This window comes from Falco rusticolus, chromosome 3 (genome assembly GCF_015220075.1).
Source record: "Falco rusticolus isolate bFalRus1 chromosome 3, bFalRus1.pri, whole genome shotgun sequence".
Classification (NCBI taxonomy): domain Eukaryota; kingdom Metazoa; phylum Chordata; class Aves; order Falconiformes; family Falconidae; genus Falco; species Falco rusticolus.
In genome coordinates, this window is record NC_051189.1 from 64854094 (window position 1) to 64874801 (window position 20708).

Here is a 20708-nt window from a genome sequence, read left to right on the forward strand (position 1 = left end):
ATTTTTCTTGTGCTCTCCATACTGCAAAATTTAGTAGACATCAAACAAATCATAGCAGGAATTTAAGCATGTATATGTAGGCATAACTGAATATTTCTGTTTCACTTTCCACCTCATTCCTGATATTGCCCAGTTAGTAATTCTTAAGTCTGTATCATGCTTTTGGCTTATTTACTCTGAAATTTCAAGGAGGAGTTAATTTCAGAAATACTAATGAATGTAATCCAGTACTGCTGCAGACAGTAAGATTGTTGGGGTATTTAGAAAGTATATTTATGTTTAGAAATAAGAAAGTAGAAATCTGAGAGCTTTCTTTAAATCTATTGTGTACAATATAAGTGTTGACAAGAAGAGAAAGTTAATTGATTTTATGAGTCAACATAATTATCTGTGCTTTGCAACAGGTCATCACTCCTAAAGGATAACCACACAAAAAAAAAAAAAAAAAAAAAATCCCTGATATGCCATATTTAGAAAAAAACCAAGCAGTTGCCAAAAGTCTTTATTTTCCAGATTAAAAATATAGTAACTTGAGCATCATTTATGTGTTTGCAGATAATTTAGGGCAACTGTTAAGTTTCTGTAACTCAGTGGGTAGTCATGTAAAGGCTGTTTCATGGAAACTGTTATTATGAAGCACTGAGCAACATTTTATTTGTGCCTGCTACTTTTTTGATTATTGCCATTCTCCTCCTAAAGTAAGCAGCAGCAAACAACCCTTGAAAAGCATGCCTTATTCAAGGAAACATAGGGTTTAAGAAGTTTCAACACCTGTCCGTTTTGAAATTTCCACAGCTTGCTTTGAAACCCACTGAAAGTAAGTATGCTGAGGAAAAAAATGCCTAAGATTTTATGTACCCATTTCAGGGTCTTAAGGACCAACAGCAGCATCTTAGACACTGATATTTCTTTCATATTAGATATTTCTTCCATCTTAACAGCCATCTATACACCTCTGCTGCACTATCCTCTAGTAAAAAGCAGTATTTACCACACTAACCCCAAGCCAACTGTATCATAAGAGGTAGCCATATTTCACAATCTAATGCTGAAAACTGAAAATTATTAAAAAAAAAAAAAAAAGGCAGACCTTTTATATATATATATATATATATATATATATATAAGTTATCAATAACCTCCATGTGTAACATTGGCTTGTTGAGATTTAGAAAACTGGTTTGGCCCGATAATTCTCAACTATGTCCTTTAGTCCATTCATAAATTACAGTGTTGCTAAAACTCAATAAATGCAACTGGTTAAAACAACAGGACTTGAATGTCATGCCACTACTGGTTATACTGTCCAACTAACTAAACCTCTCTATTAGGACAGCCTCACCCTGCCATCATGATCAAGCATCAGAGTAATAAGAAACGGGTCTTTGTGCAGGGAAAGTAATGTAAACACTTAGCTTTGTTGCTCAGTGTCCAGACAAAATATGTAAACTGTTTTGAGGGCTTTGAATGACTTATTCTCATTATGTAAATGATAAGTCATATATGCATATGAATCAGATGAAGAAGATGCTTACAGCTTTGATGACTTTCGCTGAAATGTTCATAACATATTTTTTCTAAGGCTAAGTCCATAACATCACTGTCCATAAAAGAAGTGCTGGATGATATTTTAGAAAGTATCGTATCTGGTCCTATGCTTTGGTCTACATACTCTCAAAGACTTAAGGCTCCTGGAAAGAGTGGAGACTTGATGCTGGCTGTAAATCCTGGTTAGAGAATCTTCTCTTATCTGCAACTCTGTCTGAACACTGTAAAAAAAGGAGAGGCTGTTATGATAGATTGCTCCCTAGATTCCCTACACTTAAGGCTTAGCTTAAAAATTCATCTGCTTTCTTCTTCAGTTTGGTCATCCATATTTAAATCCTGCCTCAGTGCTTCACTAGATCATTCAACTTTTTAACAAGTACATTAATAACATGAATATGCTGCAAGGATATAAAAAACATTTTTTGTTGGCCCTTGTTTCTTTCAGATACCTTCTTTCTTTGTAGACTAATGGTATCATACATTTGTGTTATTCACAGGCAAAAAGTGAAATGAAGTGCCGTTCCCTTTCCTGACATATACTAGAGAAGTGGCTTTTACTGCATCAAGTTTTGGGACTAATGTAATAAAAAGCCCACGTTTGGACTAACCTATTCAAATTGGCCCTCAGAGCTTCTAGATATATTCTTGACATTTGTAGCTATAGCCTTTCCACCCTTACCTTCTAAATAAAATGTAAAATAAAACTGGTTTAATTCAGTTGAAGGTAAATTTAATGCTGCAAAATTATTGACCTGAGAATTTAAATTTAAACCCTCTCATCAGTGAAGAAGTACAAGCTTTTTAGCAAAATTCTGCCTGTGGGTGTAACACATGATAAATGGGGCAGAGTGTACCAGTCCCTTTTTATTTTATGTGGATAATAATTCTGTATGATCAATTTCCACTCATTTATCTTTGTCTCCCTAATATGCGCATCATGACTACTTCTTTTCTTGCATCTTTTGTCTAGATTTTCCATCTTCTCTATAGCACTTGGTTTCAGCGTTGTTAAAATTTATGAACTATAGAAAATTACTTCAGACTACACCCTTTCCTCAGTTTGCCACAACGATGTGGATGAATATACATTCAAATGATTTATACTAACAGGCTTCCTAAAATATCAGATTATGTTCCCTATTCGGAAACATTCATTCCCATTAATTTTTAAGAGGGGTTTCTGCTGAAGGTGTGACTACAATGTAACATTTGCTTTACTAAAGTCAAATGTACGATATTAAAAAGAAAATAATTCATTATGGTAACAAAGCTATGAAGACAAGGAAGAAAGAGAAGTCAGAAGATACAGATTTACTAAACTCACATACCTGTATCATTCATTATTAACAATGGAGGAGAAACTTAAACATATCTTAAATGATGATTAATAAAACTGTTATAATTCCATAGAAAATATAGGTCTTTACAAGCTTGCTTATTCCCTAGCTGAAGTATGCTGTATTACAAATATTTCTACGCTTTAGAAAGCTGGAGAATATTTTGCTTACCTTTATGGTCAGATAAATTAATCACAGGAATTTGTATCTTCTGTAATCCAAGGACAGCAAACCATTTGGAGTGGGATACATATATGAACCAGGGTATCAGATATATGACTAAGAAACCTGTTTGGTTCCACTTTGCTCTGACACTGTCCTTCAAAGTAAGTGCAACCCACCCCACAACAGAATCATCAGCTAATTTTATAAGGCTACACCCTATTCCATTATCCAGTCATTAACCAAAAATACTCTAAAACTTGAAGACGTCTTCAGAATAGGTTATCTCCTTGTTTGGTACTACAACAATGCTGTTTAAATTTTGTAATCACTTGTGCATTTGTTTCCTGGTTACACCGAAACTGTACGGTGACCTGTTTATAAGTGGGTTAATAAAAAAATAAAAATAAAAATAAATACTTAAACTATATACAGTGAGGTTTAAGCAGTCACTTTGGACTCTTTCCTGGGGACTCAAGCATGTGGCTCCTTACAAAATTAATTTTGAAAAGTCACCAAAGTATTACCTGTACAATAATCAGTTGTTTTGTGAGTATCTGTACTCCTGTTATGAGTAGAAAAAAATGTTTTATGAATGTTAAGCAGCTTTGCAATACAAGAACTTGTACCTGCATTAACTAATAAAGCATTCATCAACTTGTCTTGGGCCAGGTATAGAGAACAATTTACCATTTGGCTTCAGATTTTGATATTCAGTCATGGCTTCATGACATGAATTATTAATGTACTAAGTCTCAGCATATATGTAAAGGACTCTACTAAGAATGAAAGTAACGTTGCTAGAAGGTTACAGAAAAAAAAACACTAAGAGAGCATGAGTTTAATGAAAATATTCTAGTACAAGTGAAAAACATGTTCGTTTTATAAACACAAATTACTGTAATTTCTTATTTGAAAAAAACAACAAACAACATATAACGACATACAATGGCACCAATAGATACAACAGCATTTAGCACAATATTCTTCATAGACTGAGATGTTCATTGTGAGTGCTATGTCCTTACCTCACAGCAAGGAAAAGACAGTGTAAAACAACCAGTCAGATATGAACAGGCTGGACTTTGCTTCAAAAATTAATTTACTTCAATTAATAGTGAAATTACCCATGATACAGGAATTACTGGAAAGCATACTGAAATTTAACAAATTCATTAGGCGATCAAGTGTTCACTAACATATCTAGTTATGCTTCTTTATAGTTTTTAGGAAAGACTTATGGGATAACTTTGTTCAGACCTACTGCAGTTACTCCACTTTTGTGGTATGTTTTCAAATTTTCTTTCTCCGTTTTCTTTTTTAAGTAGAATTTTTATCACCAAGTATAATGGATGCTCGGTCTGATTGGATGTTCACAGAATAAACTCAAATTTTGTTACCTTTATTTACCATTGAACTACATTATCTTACTTCATGAGCAGGATAGCTGATACATTTCATTTCTCATGGGTAATAATAAAAATCTAGCCCAAAATGCAATATCTATTTGCCAAAATTTGTTTGTTTCTTGATATGTGTATGTGTGTTTCAGTTTCTTTGCTGTTTTTTTGATTTATTTTTTCTCCCTCTATTGGACAGTATAGCTGCCCAAACACAAGTTTTTTCAGTTGAATTGCAGCTAATTTTCAGTGACTCAATAGCAGAAGCATACTCTGTGGTAGTGCTTCATTCTCAGTCTTGTTCTTATTGCTTGCTACTACAAAAGATGTTTTATGACAGATTAAGGGAGCTTTTTCTTCCTCACATACATTGAAGCTTTAAAGCTTCGCTTTTGAAATTGCAGCTGTCTCCTTGATCTCGAACACTTTGGCAGGTGCTTTCATACTTTTTATTAAGTCAACCTTAGGATTACTTTTCCCTTCAAAGTTTTGAAACTTTTACAGAGAAAGAAGGCAGCCCACTTTTGAACTCTGCAATGGAAGACAGAAAGCAGGAGCAAAATCATTTAAAAATTGTCACTGAGAAGCTTAAAGGAAGGCATTATTCCAGTTTCATAACAAACAATGACATCAAGTAAATGCCATGTTTCTTTAGAAAGACAGATGATGATCAGGCACCAAAAGACCATCTGAAGATGAAACCCATTACTCTTCAAAAGATATTTTTAAAAATGTAAACTTCTACAGCATAACAGCTAATCAAAAAATTAAAACCTTCAGATTTAAAAAAAACCCACATTTATTACCTTCCTAAATAATTATGTTTAATTTATAATGATGTACACACATGAACATACATTAGTATTTACAATACATTTACATTTTACAACAAGTAATTCTGTCATTTTCTGTTACTTTGAAGTCCCTAACTGATGTCCTAAGTGCTAAATACAAAGAAGGAATACCAGAAATAAGTCGATCAAGTTATATGGGGCAATGTTTTTTCTGAAGCACCTAAGGGTACTTGCATGTTATTGCCATTTGGTCCATATTCAGAATCACCATTTAGCTGTAGAAGCCAATATTTGGAAGTGAAAGTGTAGTATCTGTATATAAAGGACAGCTGTAATTTTCAAAGTGGAAGAAGGGGTATAGGACCATCTTCTTACTGGAAGTTAACAGAAGACAAAATCTAACTCCATTTGGCCCTTTAAAAGCCTAAAATTTAAGGCATATAAAGCATTTCCAAAATTAATAGATTGAATAAATTATGCAGCCAGGAGGTCCTGTTACTATTACCTTTGATTACCACCTGCATAACACCAGGCAACAGGAAATTCCTGAATTAGTTTCTTCTGCAATTCCAATGGACAAGGTTTAATTGGAGTATGTATTTTCCAGAATATATCCAAACAAACTGTTCTTAACAGTTTTTAGTTCATTAAGCATGTATTTGACTCTGTGGTACTGTATCATCCAATTTTCCAGATCAAGATGTTATGCAGTACCAATATTTGTGGAAATCTCTGTGGATTTATCAGTTGGTTTTCATCATCAGTTTACATGAATTCCCATAGTAAAGATACCAGTTAGTTTTACAACATTTATTTTATATAAAATGTATAATGCTAGTTATGTTTTTCTCCTTAAGTCTTTTTTAACTTTATTTCTTGATAGCCATTCCATTTCTTTGTGAGTCATCATTGACAGTGCAGCCGAGACATTCCGCTACGCACTTTCAAAATTCTGGCAAAATACGTGTGTTTTTTCTACCTCTCTCAAGTGTCTTTATTCTTCCACTATTCCTTAGATCTGCCCAAATAATTGAGAGAATTCCAAGCAATTTTTTTAACGTTTTGATATGTGCTGATATATATATACCATTATTTGCATATATATATGTATACATAAACATATATATATACACACAGACACATATATATACACACACATACACATACATACACACACACACATATAATCATGTGGTCTGCTGATTTAGGAAAAGACAGATTTAAGACTTAGTCCTGACATCCTATTATATTTTATCTAGAACAGAAACTGTTTCTCTGTCACTGGCACCATTATTAATAGAAATACATTACCTGGCAATTTTCCAGGAGAATATGAATAATTCCACTTTTTCTGCAATATTGGCAACTCTGTAACTCTATCATTTATTTATGGTCCAAAACCTACTGAGCATACCCTTTCAACCAGACACACTTCAGATATTCATTCTTAGAGACCTTAATTCTCCTGGTCACATATTTCCACCGTCCACTTAAAATCCTCCACTATTTTATATTTTGCATTTTCCAGTACCCAGGGTATAATTATTAATTGTCTTCTTCACATATGTGGTGGTTTAACCCCGGTAAGGCAGCTCAGCCTCACACAGCCACTTGCTCCCTCCTTCCCAGCAGGACTGGGGAGACACTCAGAAGGTTAAAAGAGATAACTCGTGGGTTAAGATAAAGACTGATTAATAGGTAAAGCAAAAGCCTCACACGCAAGCAAAGCAAAACAAGGAATTCATTCACCGCTTCCCATGGTCAGGCAGGTGTTTGGCCATCTCCAGGAAAGCCGGGCTACATCATATATAATGGTTACTTGGGAAGACAAATGCTATAACTCTGAAAGTTCCCCCCCTTCCTTCTTCTTCCCCCAGCCTTTATAGCTGACCATGCCATCATATGATACAGGATATCACTTTGGTCAGTTGGGGTCACCTGTCCCAGCTGTGTTCCCTCCCAGCTTCTTGCGCACCCCCAGCCTGCTCTCTGGTGAGTCAGCTTGAAAAACAGAAAAGGCCTTGACCCTGTGTCAGCACTGCTCACCAATAACCAAAATATCCCTGTGTTCACTGGTCACAAGTGGTGTTCCCCAGGGCTCAGTACTGGAGATAGTTATATTTAATATTAAATAATAATTAATATTAATAATACTAATAAAATTACTGACAATCTGGATGAGGGGATTGACCACACCCTCAGGAAGTTTGCACATAAAAACTAAGCTGGGTGGAGTTTTGATCTGCTTGAGGGCAGGAAGGCTTTGCAGAGGGATCTGGACAGGATGGATGGATGGGCCCAGGCCAGTTGTATGAGGTTCAACACAGAGAAGTAATGGGTCCTGCACATGGGGTCACAACAACCCCATGCAATGCTACAGGGTTGGGGAAGAGTGGCAAGAAAGCTGCCCAGTGGAAAAGGACTTGGGGGTGCTGGTTGACAGCTGGCTGAACATGAGCCAGCAGTGTGTCCAGGTGGCCAAGAAGGCCAATAGCACCCTGGCTTGTATCAGAAATAGTGTGGCCAGCAGGAAAAGTGATTGTCTCCCTGTACTCGGTATTGGTGAGGCTGCACCTCAAATATTGCGTTCCATTTTGGGCCCTCACTTCAAGAGGGATGTAGAGGTGCTGGAGTGTGTCCAGAGAAGGGCAATGAAGCTGGTGAAGGGTCTGGAGCACAGTTCTTATAAGGAGCAGCTGAGGGAACTGGGGGTGTTTAGTCTGGAGAAAAGGAGGCTCAGGGGGGACCTTATTGCTCTCTACAACTACCTGAAAGAAAATTACAGTGAGATGGGTGCCAGTCTCTTCTCCCATGTAACAAGCAATAGGACAAAAAGAAACGGCCTTGAGTTGTGCTAGGGGAGGTTTAGACAGGGTATTAGGAAAAATTTATTCCCTGAAAGTGTTGTCCAGCCTTGGAAGAGGCTGCCCAGGAAAGTGGTGGAGTCACCATCCCTGGAAGTATTTAAGAGATGCATAGATGTGGCACTTAGGGGCTCGGTTTAGTGATGAACTTGGCAATACTAGGTTAACAGTTGGACTTGATGATCTTAAAGGTCTTTTCTAACCCAAATGATGCTATCTATGAATCTATGATTCTGTGATTCTGTTATGAACACTGTCTTCCTCACAGATCCAAAAGAGCATCATTCAAGCTGCTATGAAGAAAATTATCTTAGCCAAAACCAGTACAACATATTACTTTAATTTTATTTTTATTATTTATGGCCACTTGTCTTTAAAAATAGCCCAAGTTTTAAAGCCAGTATGGAAGCTCTTTTAACATGGTATTGCCGTTTTTCTGTTCAACAGTTAATGTTGTTAGGTCTTTCTCAATTATAATTACTACTAGTTAGCTTCAGCTTTTTCTCCTAGTTGATATGTATCAAAATAATTTAACTTCTGAAGTGCAAAAATTGTGCCTTTCTGTGTTGGACTTTGCTCGCTACATATAATGAATGTCATCAATCCATTGCTGCCCGAGACAGCAATTGTAAGTTTTATAGTTCTGTGATGAACTCACCTTTATCGTTCTAAAATACAGAGTAAAGCAAATTCTACTGTGATGTATGCAGCTCTTTCTAAAGTTAGGAAAATGTTATCTCTAAGTTCAGCAGGCGGTACAGGCCTTGTAAGTAAGAGGTGTTAACCAAGCAATCCAGACTGAAGTCTCAGTAATAACATAGTTCTGTCCCTACCACTATATTTTATAAATCAGTGCATAGGGGTGTAACTTGCAACCCTCTCTAGCAGGATATGATGATCTGTAGTAGATGTAGTCTCTGTCAGATTAGAGACATGTATTTTGTTTCATTTGCTAAGATGTAGAACCATAATAAAATAATATTATTTATTTCTGAGCTGTCAATGTTCTAGAAACACATGTCATTTTTCACTCCATTTGACTCCCCCAAACCTTTTGCTCACTCATTCTAAATAGATTATGAACAACTATTTTACTATGCAGATGATATGAATATTCCTACCTGGTAGGTATTTCCTCCTGTTTATTACTCAACTGCCCATTACATTTAAATTATTTCTCCTATTCACATTTCTTATGGTCTTGATTAATAGTTCTTGGCATCTTGATTTTGTGCTGGATATTTCCATTATAATTTAATGTTTTTCACTACTCATAACTGTCGTAGATTTATTAGACTGCACAAGATGTCTTCCATATCTTTCTCCATTTTCTGCTCAGTCAGATATACATTTGATGTGGGTGCCAATGGACTTCAAATAACTGCTCTCCTAAGAAAGGTGAAAAATCTGCTTTTTCTTTTTCAGTTTTATAACTTTACTGAATCATGACTTATACTGTTTTTGAAGAAAATTATTTTGATATGTCCATTTTCCCCTTAATAACAAATTTAATAATATAATACTGGATATCTTTGCTTTCAACATAATCCGCAATCAGAGTGAAATTAATGCCACCACTCTATGTGCCCAGTGCACTAAGGAACAGATACAGTAGAGCTTTAATTTAAAAAACAAAACCAATAAAACCAAAACCAAATGAAAACTACCACCCCCCAAAAAAACCACCCAAGAAACAAAACACACACCAACCTACATAAAAATTGATTTTCTTCAGATTGAAGCCTTTTTAGATCCACTGTAACACTGTAAATAACAATACAAAATAGGAATTTCTGACATAACACGCAAGTGAAATAACCAGTACTTTTAAGTCACACTTTTCCATTTGGATCTAGAAATGCCTGCAAGGTGTAAGACTGAGAAGGAAGAGCAAGTGAGCAAGAGGGTGCACAACTGAAAGAACAAACGAGTGAAAGAAGGGTAGAGAAACTGAGATCAGCTTCAGACCATGGTCAGAGAATCTTGATCTGTGCTTCTGTCTTCTCTCAGAAAATCTACAAGAGAAATTTGATTTTAAATAGTCCTCAGCTTTCTGAGTCCAAAGGACCCAGAATCTTCATTAACAGTTCTCTTTTATTCCCTAGTCCTGAACTTTCAAGGACTAATAATATCCTACTCCCAATTGTTAACCTTTGAAGTACAAATGAATCTGAAATGTGTCTATACACACAACTCTAAATCTAGCAAACCAGATTTCTATTTACTTCCAGACGTCTTAGGATTTATATTGCAGTCCATTGCAGAGGAATGAGGAATTCAAGCTATAAAATGGAAAGCTGCAACAGGAGCAGCCACCTTGAACCACTGTATCATTATGGCATAAACAGAGGTGCTTGAGAAATTTCTGCCTGGTTTTTTGGTTTTGTTTTGCTTTGTTTTTTAAGAGAAGGATAATTTTAATGAAATAACATTAACATTTTTAAATGAAAAAGTAAAACTAATATAATTTCAAGGTAAGTACTTAATATCTCTGTATCGGTGAAACTTTTCATTTTTGTTCAATTACACATCAGCTGACCCAAATGACTGCAAAATTTCAAAGGAATGACAGTTATCTTTTATCCCTGCATTTTATTCTATGGGCTTAGTGGACTGTACATCTCAAGAAGTATCAAAATATTCTCTTGCTTAGATTTCTGTAATGTACTAGTAAAGTATGACATTTGGAAAAAAGAAATACAGTGAGGTGGTAATATTTTGCTAAGCATTATGACCTCCTCAGTCAGTTATGCTTTCTGAAATCTGGAAGAGTAATACTTCAGTAATTACTGCAATGTTAAAAAAATGCACGACAAAAAAAGGATGTATGGAATCATTTCCTCCATTCACTATAAAATTCACCACAAATACAGATAAGATTCACAGAAATTCCTGTCTTAATATTTTCTGCATCTAAATTAGGCTGCAGTCATATATATGTTTATATATGTTCTGAACATTGTTAGAGTGCTTTAAACATCATGCTAATTATAGTACTTGTGGTCCTCAAAAATTCCTTAAATAACTATGCATACACTATATATATATGTTAAGGAATCTGTGAGATTCCTTATCTCATATATCAGTTCTCATAAGAAACTTTAAAACGTGCCTTTTCTCCAGAAGAAAACAACAATGTAAAGTTAAATTATGTTTTTCTGCTTCAAGCTTTTCAGTTGTAAAGCTGTTTAAAACAATGTTGAAAAAATACTTATATTCTTGGGAGAGTAATAAGATTGCTAAACTTCCCACCAAGTGAAAGGAATAGGAGTGCATTTAGTGATTATCTACTCTTGAAGGGACCTAAGTCATCCTGTGTAAGCACCACACAAGCATAGTTTTATAAGTGAATGAAAAACTGAACCTATACACTCATTAAACCTGATTCTGTCAAAGCTAGGAAACAGAGCATGACTTTTTGTTGGGTTTTGGTTTTGCAATGAAGAAACCTATTTAGGTATCTAATGGATTCCTTGTTGCTTGAACTCTTACATTCAGAACAGTGCATCTTCCTTGTAAATATCCTATTGCTGCAGCAAAAATTCAAAGCTTATAATTAACTAGTAAAGTTATGTGTGCTGTAGGATGCAAAAGCAGATGATCTCTTCAGGCTGAGTATCTGTACCCAAAGCTAAAGGCACATAATCAGACCAGCCAATTCAGTAAAAAAGGAACAGGGGAAAAGTATGTGTTATATTGCTTTCCTCATGGAAAACACTAACATATAAATGCATAACATTAATAGATGTGTTTCTTTATCAGATTTTGAACTAATCTGTCATTAAAATGAAATATTACTATTAAAAAATGCTTCCTGATGTATTACTGTGATTGTATTCTTCACACTCCTCCTTCATTCGTATCTACCGCTGCTCAGACTCTGCTTCTTTTCTTGTACTGACATCCTTTCCTGGACCACAGCAGTGATGCAGTACAAGAGCTGCTACTTGGGACCCCCTTCACCAACTAATAGTCATAGCATTTCCACTGCATCTTTACTTTTCTCCCATAGGTTTTCAAGTAAATCATGTTGGGTCTATCCATTTTATTTCATTTATTCTTAATATTATTTTACAGCAGTGTTTGGATTGTTCTTTCTTCTCAGAAGCTCAAGAGCAAAGAGAGTGATATAGCTTAATTTTATTGCAATTCTTGCACATAAAAAAAAAGAAAAAAAAGAAATCTTTGCTTAGCCAGATTAGAGATGAGAAGTCTTTTCTCCAATGTCTAGCAACTATAATCCAATTAAATATCTTGAGAAAGTTTGATTACTCTACAATTTAATTCTATGACAACAAAAATCTTTATTGAAACATTTTTATGTTATGACAGGTAGCTGCAATGAGAGAATCAAGAAATTAATTGGTGAAGGTAAATTAGTTCTGAAAAGCAAATCAGGCCAAAATTTTCATCAACCTCTAATGTTTCTCAGGTTTAAATGTAGACTTGGATATTTCTTATCTCCCAGTGTGACAGTAGACTTGGGACAGACATCCTGCAGGTGCCTCACTTCCCTTTTGCTGATCTGCAATTAGATTCAAAGAACGTTGCCAATATTCATACTTACAGAGTCTTATTTTTCTCCAACTTGATAAAACCCTAATTAACAGCCCTTTTCCTGCCTTTCTATGTACTTCTGAAGGTCCTTTTCCTGCTTGCTGCTCTGTTGAACTCTCTGTTCAGTCTCAATAGTGAACTTAAAATCTCTGGTATACTTTGGCACACGGCACAGAATGTCCTCAGTGACCTTTCATTTTCCGGACAATTATAACAGCCAACAAAAAAAACAACAAGAAGGAAAGAGCAGTGGAGAAGCTAGCTTTCTTTAAATAAACATAAATAAGAAATCAGATCAGAAAAACCCAAACAAAAATGTTGACATTCTTTTTTCAGGAAGGTTGGATAGCTGATGAACCAGCAATTTCATGTTTCCTTCAGGAGAAAAATAATACTAAATAAATCAAATTTTCAAGCATACACCCTCCAATATTATTTAAAAACATGCTGAGCCAGCCTACTGGCAAAGACATGGGCTGTGCACGCTGTTACCATAAGATTTTGGACGTTCTCACCATACATGACATAGCAACAATGTCGAAGTCCTGCAAGGTCTAGCCTTGCTGTAGCCACTGTATTTGAGCCTGGACTACCACCTCCCTCCATCTCTTCTATCCCTCCCAGGAGCCTGGCATCTGCCTTCTCTGTTTCCCCAGGACCCCACATGCATCTCCTTTTCAGCTTGGGCAGAAAGCACCTGAGAAGCCTGCTTGATGTTCAAAACCCAAGAGCAAAGCAGCACACCCTGCTTGCATGTCAGCAACAGCAGCCATTGTGAGCCAAACTGTGCCACAGGGACGGCATAGATCTGGTGTCCAGGCACTGACAAATCTGCTGAGATCACAGGCAGTCTATATGTATGGGCTTCTTGTATTAGCTCTCCTACAAATAAACTGCTCCTTTCTTGATGACTCACTGTTGAAGACATAGGATGTTAATAGTAAAAGGCACACCTTTCTATGGCCAATGATATTTTCCTAGATTTGTTTTCCATAAGGAAAAAATCAAAACAAATGAAACCACTGTAACTACACATTATTTCCAGTAGAAATACGTCTTAGTGGAGACAGAGGATGGAGATCCATGCAGCAGCAAAGACACAAGGGTTATTGATGTGTTAGAGACTATGAAAGCACCTGAGAATGATCACGTAGGGATTAGGGCTTCTCCCCTGCAAAAAAGGTGATGGAATCAATAGCCCAGCTGAAGTGCCTCTACACCAGTGCGTGCAGCATGGGCAACAAACAGGAGGAGCTGGAAACCATTGCGCAGCAGGAAAACTGTGACATAGTTGCCATCATGGAAACATGGTGAGATGACTTGCACAACTGCAGTGCTGCAATGGATGGCTACAAACACTTCAGAAGGGGTAGGCAAGGAAGGGGAGGTGGTGGGGTAGTCCGGTATGTTAGGGAGTGATTTGATTGTCCAAAGCTCAATGATGGTGACAATAGTGTTGAGTGTTTATGGGTAAGAATCAGAGGGAAGGCCAACAAGCCAGATACCATGGTGGCAGTGTGTTACAGGCTACCTGACCAGGATGAAGAGGCAGATTAAATGTTCTGTAAGCAGCTGGGAGAAGTCTCACAGTTGCTAGCCCTTGTTCTCATGGGGGACTTCAACTTCCCAGATGTCTGCTGGAAATACAAAACAGCAGAGAGGAAACACTCTAGGAGGTTCCTGGACTTCCTAACAGAGCTGGTGAATGAGCTGACTAGGGAAGGCACCCTGATGGACCTGTTTTTTGTAAACAGAGAAGGACTTGTTGATGGCTGGAGGCTATCTTTGGCATAGAGATCATGAAATGATAGAGTTTTTGATTCTCAGAGAAGTAAGGAGTGGGGTCAGCAGAACTGCTACCTTTGACATCTGAAGGGCAGATTTTGACCTCTTTAGGAGACTGGTTGGCAGAGGCCCTTAGGAGGCAGTCCCTGAAGGGAAAAGGAGTCCAGGAAGGGTGGACATTCTTCAAGAAGGAAATCTTAATGTTGCAGGAGTAGGCCGTCCCCATACATGGAAAGACAAGGCAGCAGAGCAGAGGATGGCCTGGCTGAACAGAGAGCTTTGGATGGAACTCAGATAAAAAAGGAGCGTTTATGGCCTTTGGAAGAAAGGGCAGGCAACTCAGTGGGACTACAAAGATGTCATGAGGTTATGCAGGAAGAAAATCAGAAGGGACAAAGCCCAACTACAACTTAATGTGGCTATTGCCATAAAAGACAATAAAAAATGTTATTAGCAACAAAAGAAGGGGCAAGGTTAATCTCCATCCCTTATTGAATGTGAGGGAAACGTAGTGACAGAGGATGAGGAAAAGGCTGAGGTACTTAATGCCTTCTTTGCCCCAGCATTTAACAGAAAGACCAGTTGTTCTCGGGGTACCCAGCCCCCTCAGCTGGAAGATGGGGATGGGGAGAAGAATGAAGCCCTCATAATCCAAGGGAAATGGTCAGCGACCTGATACACTGCTTAGACACAAACAAGTCTATGGGGCCAGATGGGATCTAACCAAGGGTGCTGAGGGAGATGGCAGAAGTGTTCACTAAGCCACTTTCAATCATTTATCAGCAGTCCTGGCCAAGTGAGAAGGTCCCAGCTGACTGGAAGCTAGCAAATGTGATACCCACCCACAAGAAGGGAAGGAAGGAGGGTCTGAGGAACTAGAGGCCTGTCAGTCTGACCTCAGTGCTGGGGAAGATTATGGAGCAGATGATCTTGAGTGCCACCATGTGGCACGTACAGGGCAACCAGGTTGATCAGGCCCAGTCAGCGTGAGGTTATGAAATGCAGGTCCTGCTTACTGAACCTGATTTCCTCCTATGACAAGCTGACCTGCTTAGTGGATGACAGAAAGGTTGTGGATAGCCTTTGATACTCCTCCTGGAGAAACTGGCTGCTCATGGCTTGGATGGTTGTACTGTTCACTGGGTAAAACCCATCTGGATAGCTGACCCCAAACAGTAAAAATAAATGGAGTTATATCCAGCTGGCAGCCAGTCACAAGTGGTGTTCCCCAGGGCTCACTACTGGAGATAGTTCTGTTTAATAGTTTTATTAACAATTTGGAGGAGCGGGTTATGTGCACCAGTAAGCTTGCAGATGACACCAAGATGGGTGGGAGTGTTGATCTGCTTGAGGGCAGGAAGGCTTTGCAGAGGGATCTGGACAGGATGGATGGATGGGCCCAGGCCAGTTGTATGAGGTTCAACACGGAGAAGTAATGGGTCCTGCACATGGGTCACAACAACCCCATGCAATGCTACAGGGTTGGGGAAGAGTGGCAAGAAAGCTGCCCAGTGGAAAAGGACTTGGGGGTGCTGGTTGACAGCTGGCTGAATATAAGCTACCAATGACTGAGAAGGCCAGTAACATCCCAGCTTATATCAGAAATAGCATGACCAGCAGGACTAAGGAAGTGATTGTCCCCTGTACTTGGCACTGGTGAGGCTGCACCTCGAACACTGTGTTCAATTTTGGGCCCTCACTTCAAGAGGGATGTAGAGGTGCTGGAGTGTGTCCAGAGAAGGTCAATGAGGCTGGTGAAGGATCTGGAGCACAGTTCTTATGAGGAGCAGCTGAGGGAACTGGGGGTGTTTAGTCTGGAGAAAAGGAGGCTCAGGGGGGACTTTATTGCTCTCTACAACTACCTGAAAGAAAATTACAGTGAGATGGGTGCCAGTCTCTTCTCCCATGTAACAAGCAATAGGACAAAAAGAAACGGCCTTGAGTTGTGCTAGGGGAGGTTTAGACAAGGTATTAGGAAAAATTTATTCCCTGAAAGTGTTGTCCAGCCTTGGAAGAGGCTGCCCAGGAAAGTGGTGGAGTCACCATCCCTGGAGGTATTTAAGAGACGCATAGATGTGGCACTTAGGGGCTCGGTTTAGTGATGAACTTGGCAATACTAGGTTAACAGTTGGACTTGATGATCTTAAAGGTCTTTACCAACCTAAACTATTCTATGATGCTATGATAAATGTCTGCAAAACTTTCTCCTATTCTCCCTCTCCCTCTCTTCCCTACAGAGGTTTCCTATTGCCATTTCCAAAGCTGTCAAGCTTCTTAGGAAATAATCAGGCTGAACAGTTCTGGGGTTAAGAATAATATCTTGTCTTACATCCCAGCAGACGACATGCACCGAGCAATTTATCACAGTCCAAACAGCAGGGGTTTACTATCTCATATTAAATGCAAAAGCCTTATCTAAAAATGTGATCCTGTGTGTGGTCAGTGAATTTGGTTTGAAATACCATGTATTTATTCAGATCTTTGTTTCATTGTTAATCCTCCATCTGACAGCACCTCAGATCTCTTTGCTAAACATTGCTGTACAAATGCCACTTTATGCTAATTAAAATGAAATATTTCAGTTATGGTTTATTTATTAATTCAACCAAGATACTTGTAAATAAGACAGAACCAGGGCAGGGGGATGGGAAGGAGGAAAAAAAGAACCACAACCCACAAGGCTTGCATTAGAATTGCAAATTATATCTGTAGAGTGTTAACTTTGGTCCATGAAAATTAATGGTTTGTAACAGAGCTAGTTATTTCCTTTTATATTACATCATTTATTATAGATCAATTATAAACAAACAGTAACTTTTATACAATTACAGTTGTAATAAATACATGAAAATATAACATTCTTTCGTGGATCACAAAACAAAATAAAAAAGCATAACCTGTGGAAAGGATTTTCCAAAATTTCACTGGTTTGTGTAGTATCATAGTATCTTGTAGTGACTTGACTGCTGTTATTAGGATATATAGTTAATGATGTATTGTCTTTAATGTGTGTAGATCCTAAGGGATTTTCCCTGTCTCTTGCTTTTCATTTCCATCACCCTCTCTCTTTATGTACATATAGATGACATGTGTATGTATATATATATACAGAAACACACACACTCCTGATCTGCAGAATTTGTCTCTATAGAGCTTATACAAAAGGTTTGGTACAGATTCATCCTGCCCATATGCACCTGACTAGAGCAGCATTTCATGTGTTTCTTCTCTGTTGCATTGTGCTCATCTTTCAAGACAAATATCAGGAGGGAATGATGAGGAAAGCACAGAGCTGACAGCAAAAGATTGCTCAGCTTTGACCAGAGCAGGCTCAGAGAAAAAGATGACTATCCAGCAGAGCAAACCAATTCTATTTTTTTGCTGTGTACTCCAAGGAGACTACTAACAGTCAGATCACTACAACATAGATTGTCATTAACTATTGTAGAGAAAAAGAGGACAATGAAAACCATCTTGAAGCCTGAGCATGAAACATTATGGTATGAAAAAAGTCATTTACAGGAGGGGGATTTACAAGGCCTTCAAAGACCAACCTAACTTTAAGAAACATTCAAATACAGCAAAGAAATCCAGACAGAAAACAAGCAGAGCAATCTGAGTCCCCTTAACTTCCTAAGATCCTAACAATCTGAGTCCTTTAACAGGACTACTCAGTATCACAGCCACATCAGCAAAATAATTCTCAGTTCTTAGTCTAATGAAAAGAAAGGACGTGTCCACCTAATGAGCAAGGGAAAAACTAGTTAAAAACCCCTCTGTATCCTAGTAAGGCATGCAACATTATCCACCCATGTATTTAAAAAAACAACCCACCTTTATACCTGGTAAGTACATTGCATTCCTAACCATTTTTGAGGAACTTCTCCCTGAAAATAAGACTCAGTTTGTTCTTCCTCTTTTCTGGATTGCAAATCTATTTAAATTTATCAGCCTTCCTTTGAGCTACTTGGCTGTTTTGTAGCTTCTAAACTAGCTTCTGCAAGAATGCCAGTTATTAAGACAGGTGGGTCCTATTTAATGATGTCCTTAATTACACAAGGTGGTAGCAGAAATCCTTTGTCTTACTTACACAAATAAAGAAGCAGTATAGTGATAGTCCCACAGCAAAGATTTTATTTCAGGTAACTGCCTTCACCAAATGAAGCTACATCATAATCCTAAAAAAAAAGGATTTTTTAAAGAAGAACCAAACCATGTAGCAATTTTGTATTAGTATACATGCACCAATCTATGAGAATTCGACTCATAACTTTTCTGCATTTTTACCTGTAGCCAGAACACCATACTTACAAGGAGGATTGATCACTCCCCTGAGCTAGCTGTCACTATGTTTTTTTTCTATCCTTGTGACTCTTCTTTCATCTGAGTTTCTCAGTTTGTTACAGTTCTGTGCAGAAACTATTGAAAACGGCAAACTGTGGGTTTTTGCACGAGCCAGGAAAACTTCAGATATGTTTCCTTTAGGCACTGCTGGTCTCTAAAGTGTTAATGCATTTGACTCTTTGTAGTGAAGAAGTCACTAATCAGAATGCCTTTACTTTATTGTTTTGTATTCTATTGGTATTTCATATTTAAAAAAATGTCCTATATTCAAGTATATTTTCCTATATTCAAGTATATTTTATCACAGGGTGCCTTCAAGCCAAGTCCTCCAGACTAGAGCAGCATTCTGTTGTTAATGTACTCATTTGGAAGAGAGGATTAAGGAAATTTTTATGAGAAAAGACTGAACAATGAAGGGATCAATAAAGTGACTAAATGTTGAGAATACTGAAAGGGACAAATCAGTCACATCTTGCATGAAGCCAGGGTGAGCAAAGAGGGACTATAACAACAGCACTGAGAAACAGGAGACTGGAAAGGAGTCCCCAGTCTTGCCATCAGGGCTTCACAGGAGAAAACTCTTCTTACGACTGCTTTTAGTCTAGGCGTCTACAGCTTAGCTCTGACTGAATACTTGAAGTAATGGGACCACCGTGACCATCTTTTTCTTCAATGTTCATACTTTTTTAAAGTTTGACATTTTAACACTGTTTTTACTAGTTCTATTTGTGTTAGCTATCTTAACACCCTTTTCCATCTGTGACCTTAACAGAGAACACTGCCCTAAGGCCTGTCTTAGATACATGCAGCCTGCAGAGAGTGATATGCACAAATTATTGTATCTGTAGCTGTCCCCTGCATAGAGTGAAATGAACACTGATTCAGCTCTATAGCGTAAGATTTCATTGAAGCCGTGAAGCAAATTCTGCCCATGTGGAGTAATTTTTATATAGGAGTTTAAATAACTGGCAAGGATTTTCAGTATCATTGAAAACGAAGAGTTAAACATGTTTCTAACAACAGGCTAAATGTAGAATAGGAAGCAGAAAGCAAGGATCTAAAAATAACAAGAGTAAGAGACACAGAGTTGCCAACTACAGTAGAGACTATAGAGAGACTCAGATAAAAAGGTTAGTAGTCAGTTACTGTTTAAAATACTCTCTTGACCTACAATGAAAATAAAGGTGATTAAAGCATTCACAGCTCTGATTTAATGTGTTATACCTCCTTGGGAATGTAGATCAGAGCTTCCATATCCCTTTTCAACTGCTTTCAAGTAGAGAAAATGTTTAGTGGTATACCAAGCTATCTATCAGAATTAAAGGAATACTGGGGCAGTGGTGGGGTGGATCTGAACCAAAATGCAGTGTATTTTCAAGGTTTTGTCTGAACTGCTATCAAAATATTTTTATAGACAACAACATTCACCGTAGTGAACAAAATTAATGTTGTAACAAATATGAACTGAACCAAAGTTTCATGAACTGGCAGAAGGGAAGGGAAGTAACAAATGGAAATATTTCCAAGATTTTATAGACCTTGTGGTTTTCAACAACTGCAATCAGAAAGAAGAAAAATAGCAATTTAAAAATATGTATTTAGAGGCCATAATGTTCACATGAATATACCTGAATTCAGATGTTGGTAATTCTGATTTTTTTAACTATTAACACCTAATTTCAGAATCTACTGTTTAGTGTTCATATCTTCTCAAAATTAGACCCTATATTTATGTCTGTGTGTGAGCAGATTCCTACTTCCACCACTGAAATAGATTTTTGAAGGGAGTCAGAGATCTTCTCACAAAAGGGTTCTCTCTGTACGTTCTTATACGAGGAACTTGAACAACTGTATCCCACACCTTAAGTGAAAAAAAGGGTGAACTAAGAAATGAGATGCTAGCCTGGACTTAGGAGC

At 37.5% G+C, this 20708-nt stretch overlaps 1 long non-coding RNA gene across 1 annotated transcript; it reads left to right on the top strand.

Annotated features, from left to right (window-relative positions):
- Positions 1–6025: 6025 nt before the first annotated feature.
- Positions 6026–15455, top strand: LOC119144128. Its single transcript, XR_005102967.1, has 3 exons — positions 6026–6035; positions 7704–7709; positions 15338–15455. It is a non-coding gene; the product is annotated as an uncharacterized LOC119144128 (long non-coding RNA).
- Positions 15456–20708: the final 5253 nt, after the last annotated feature.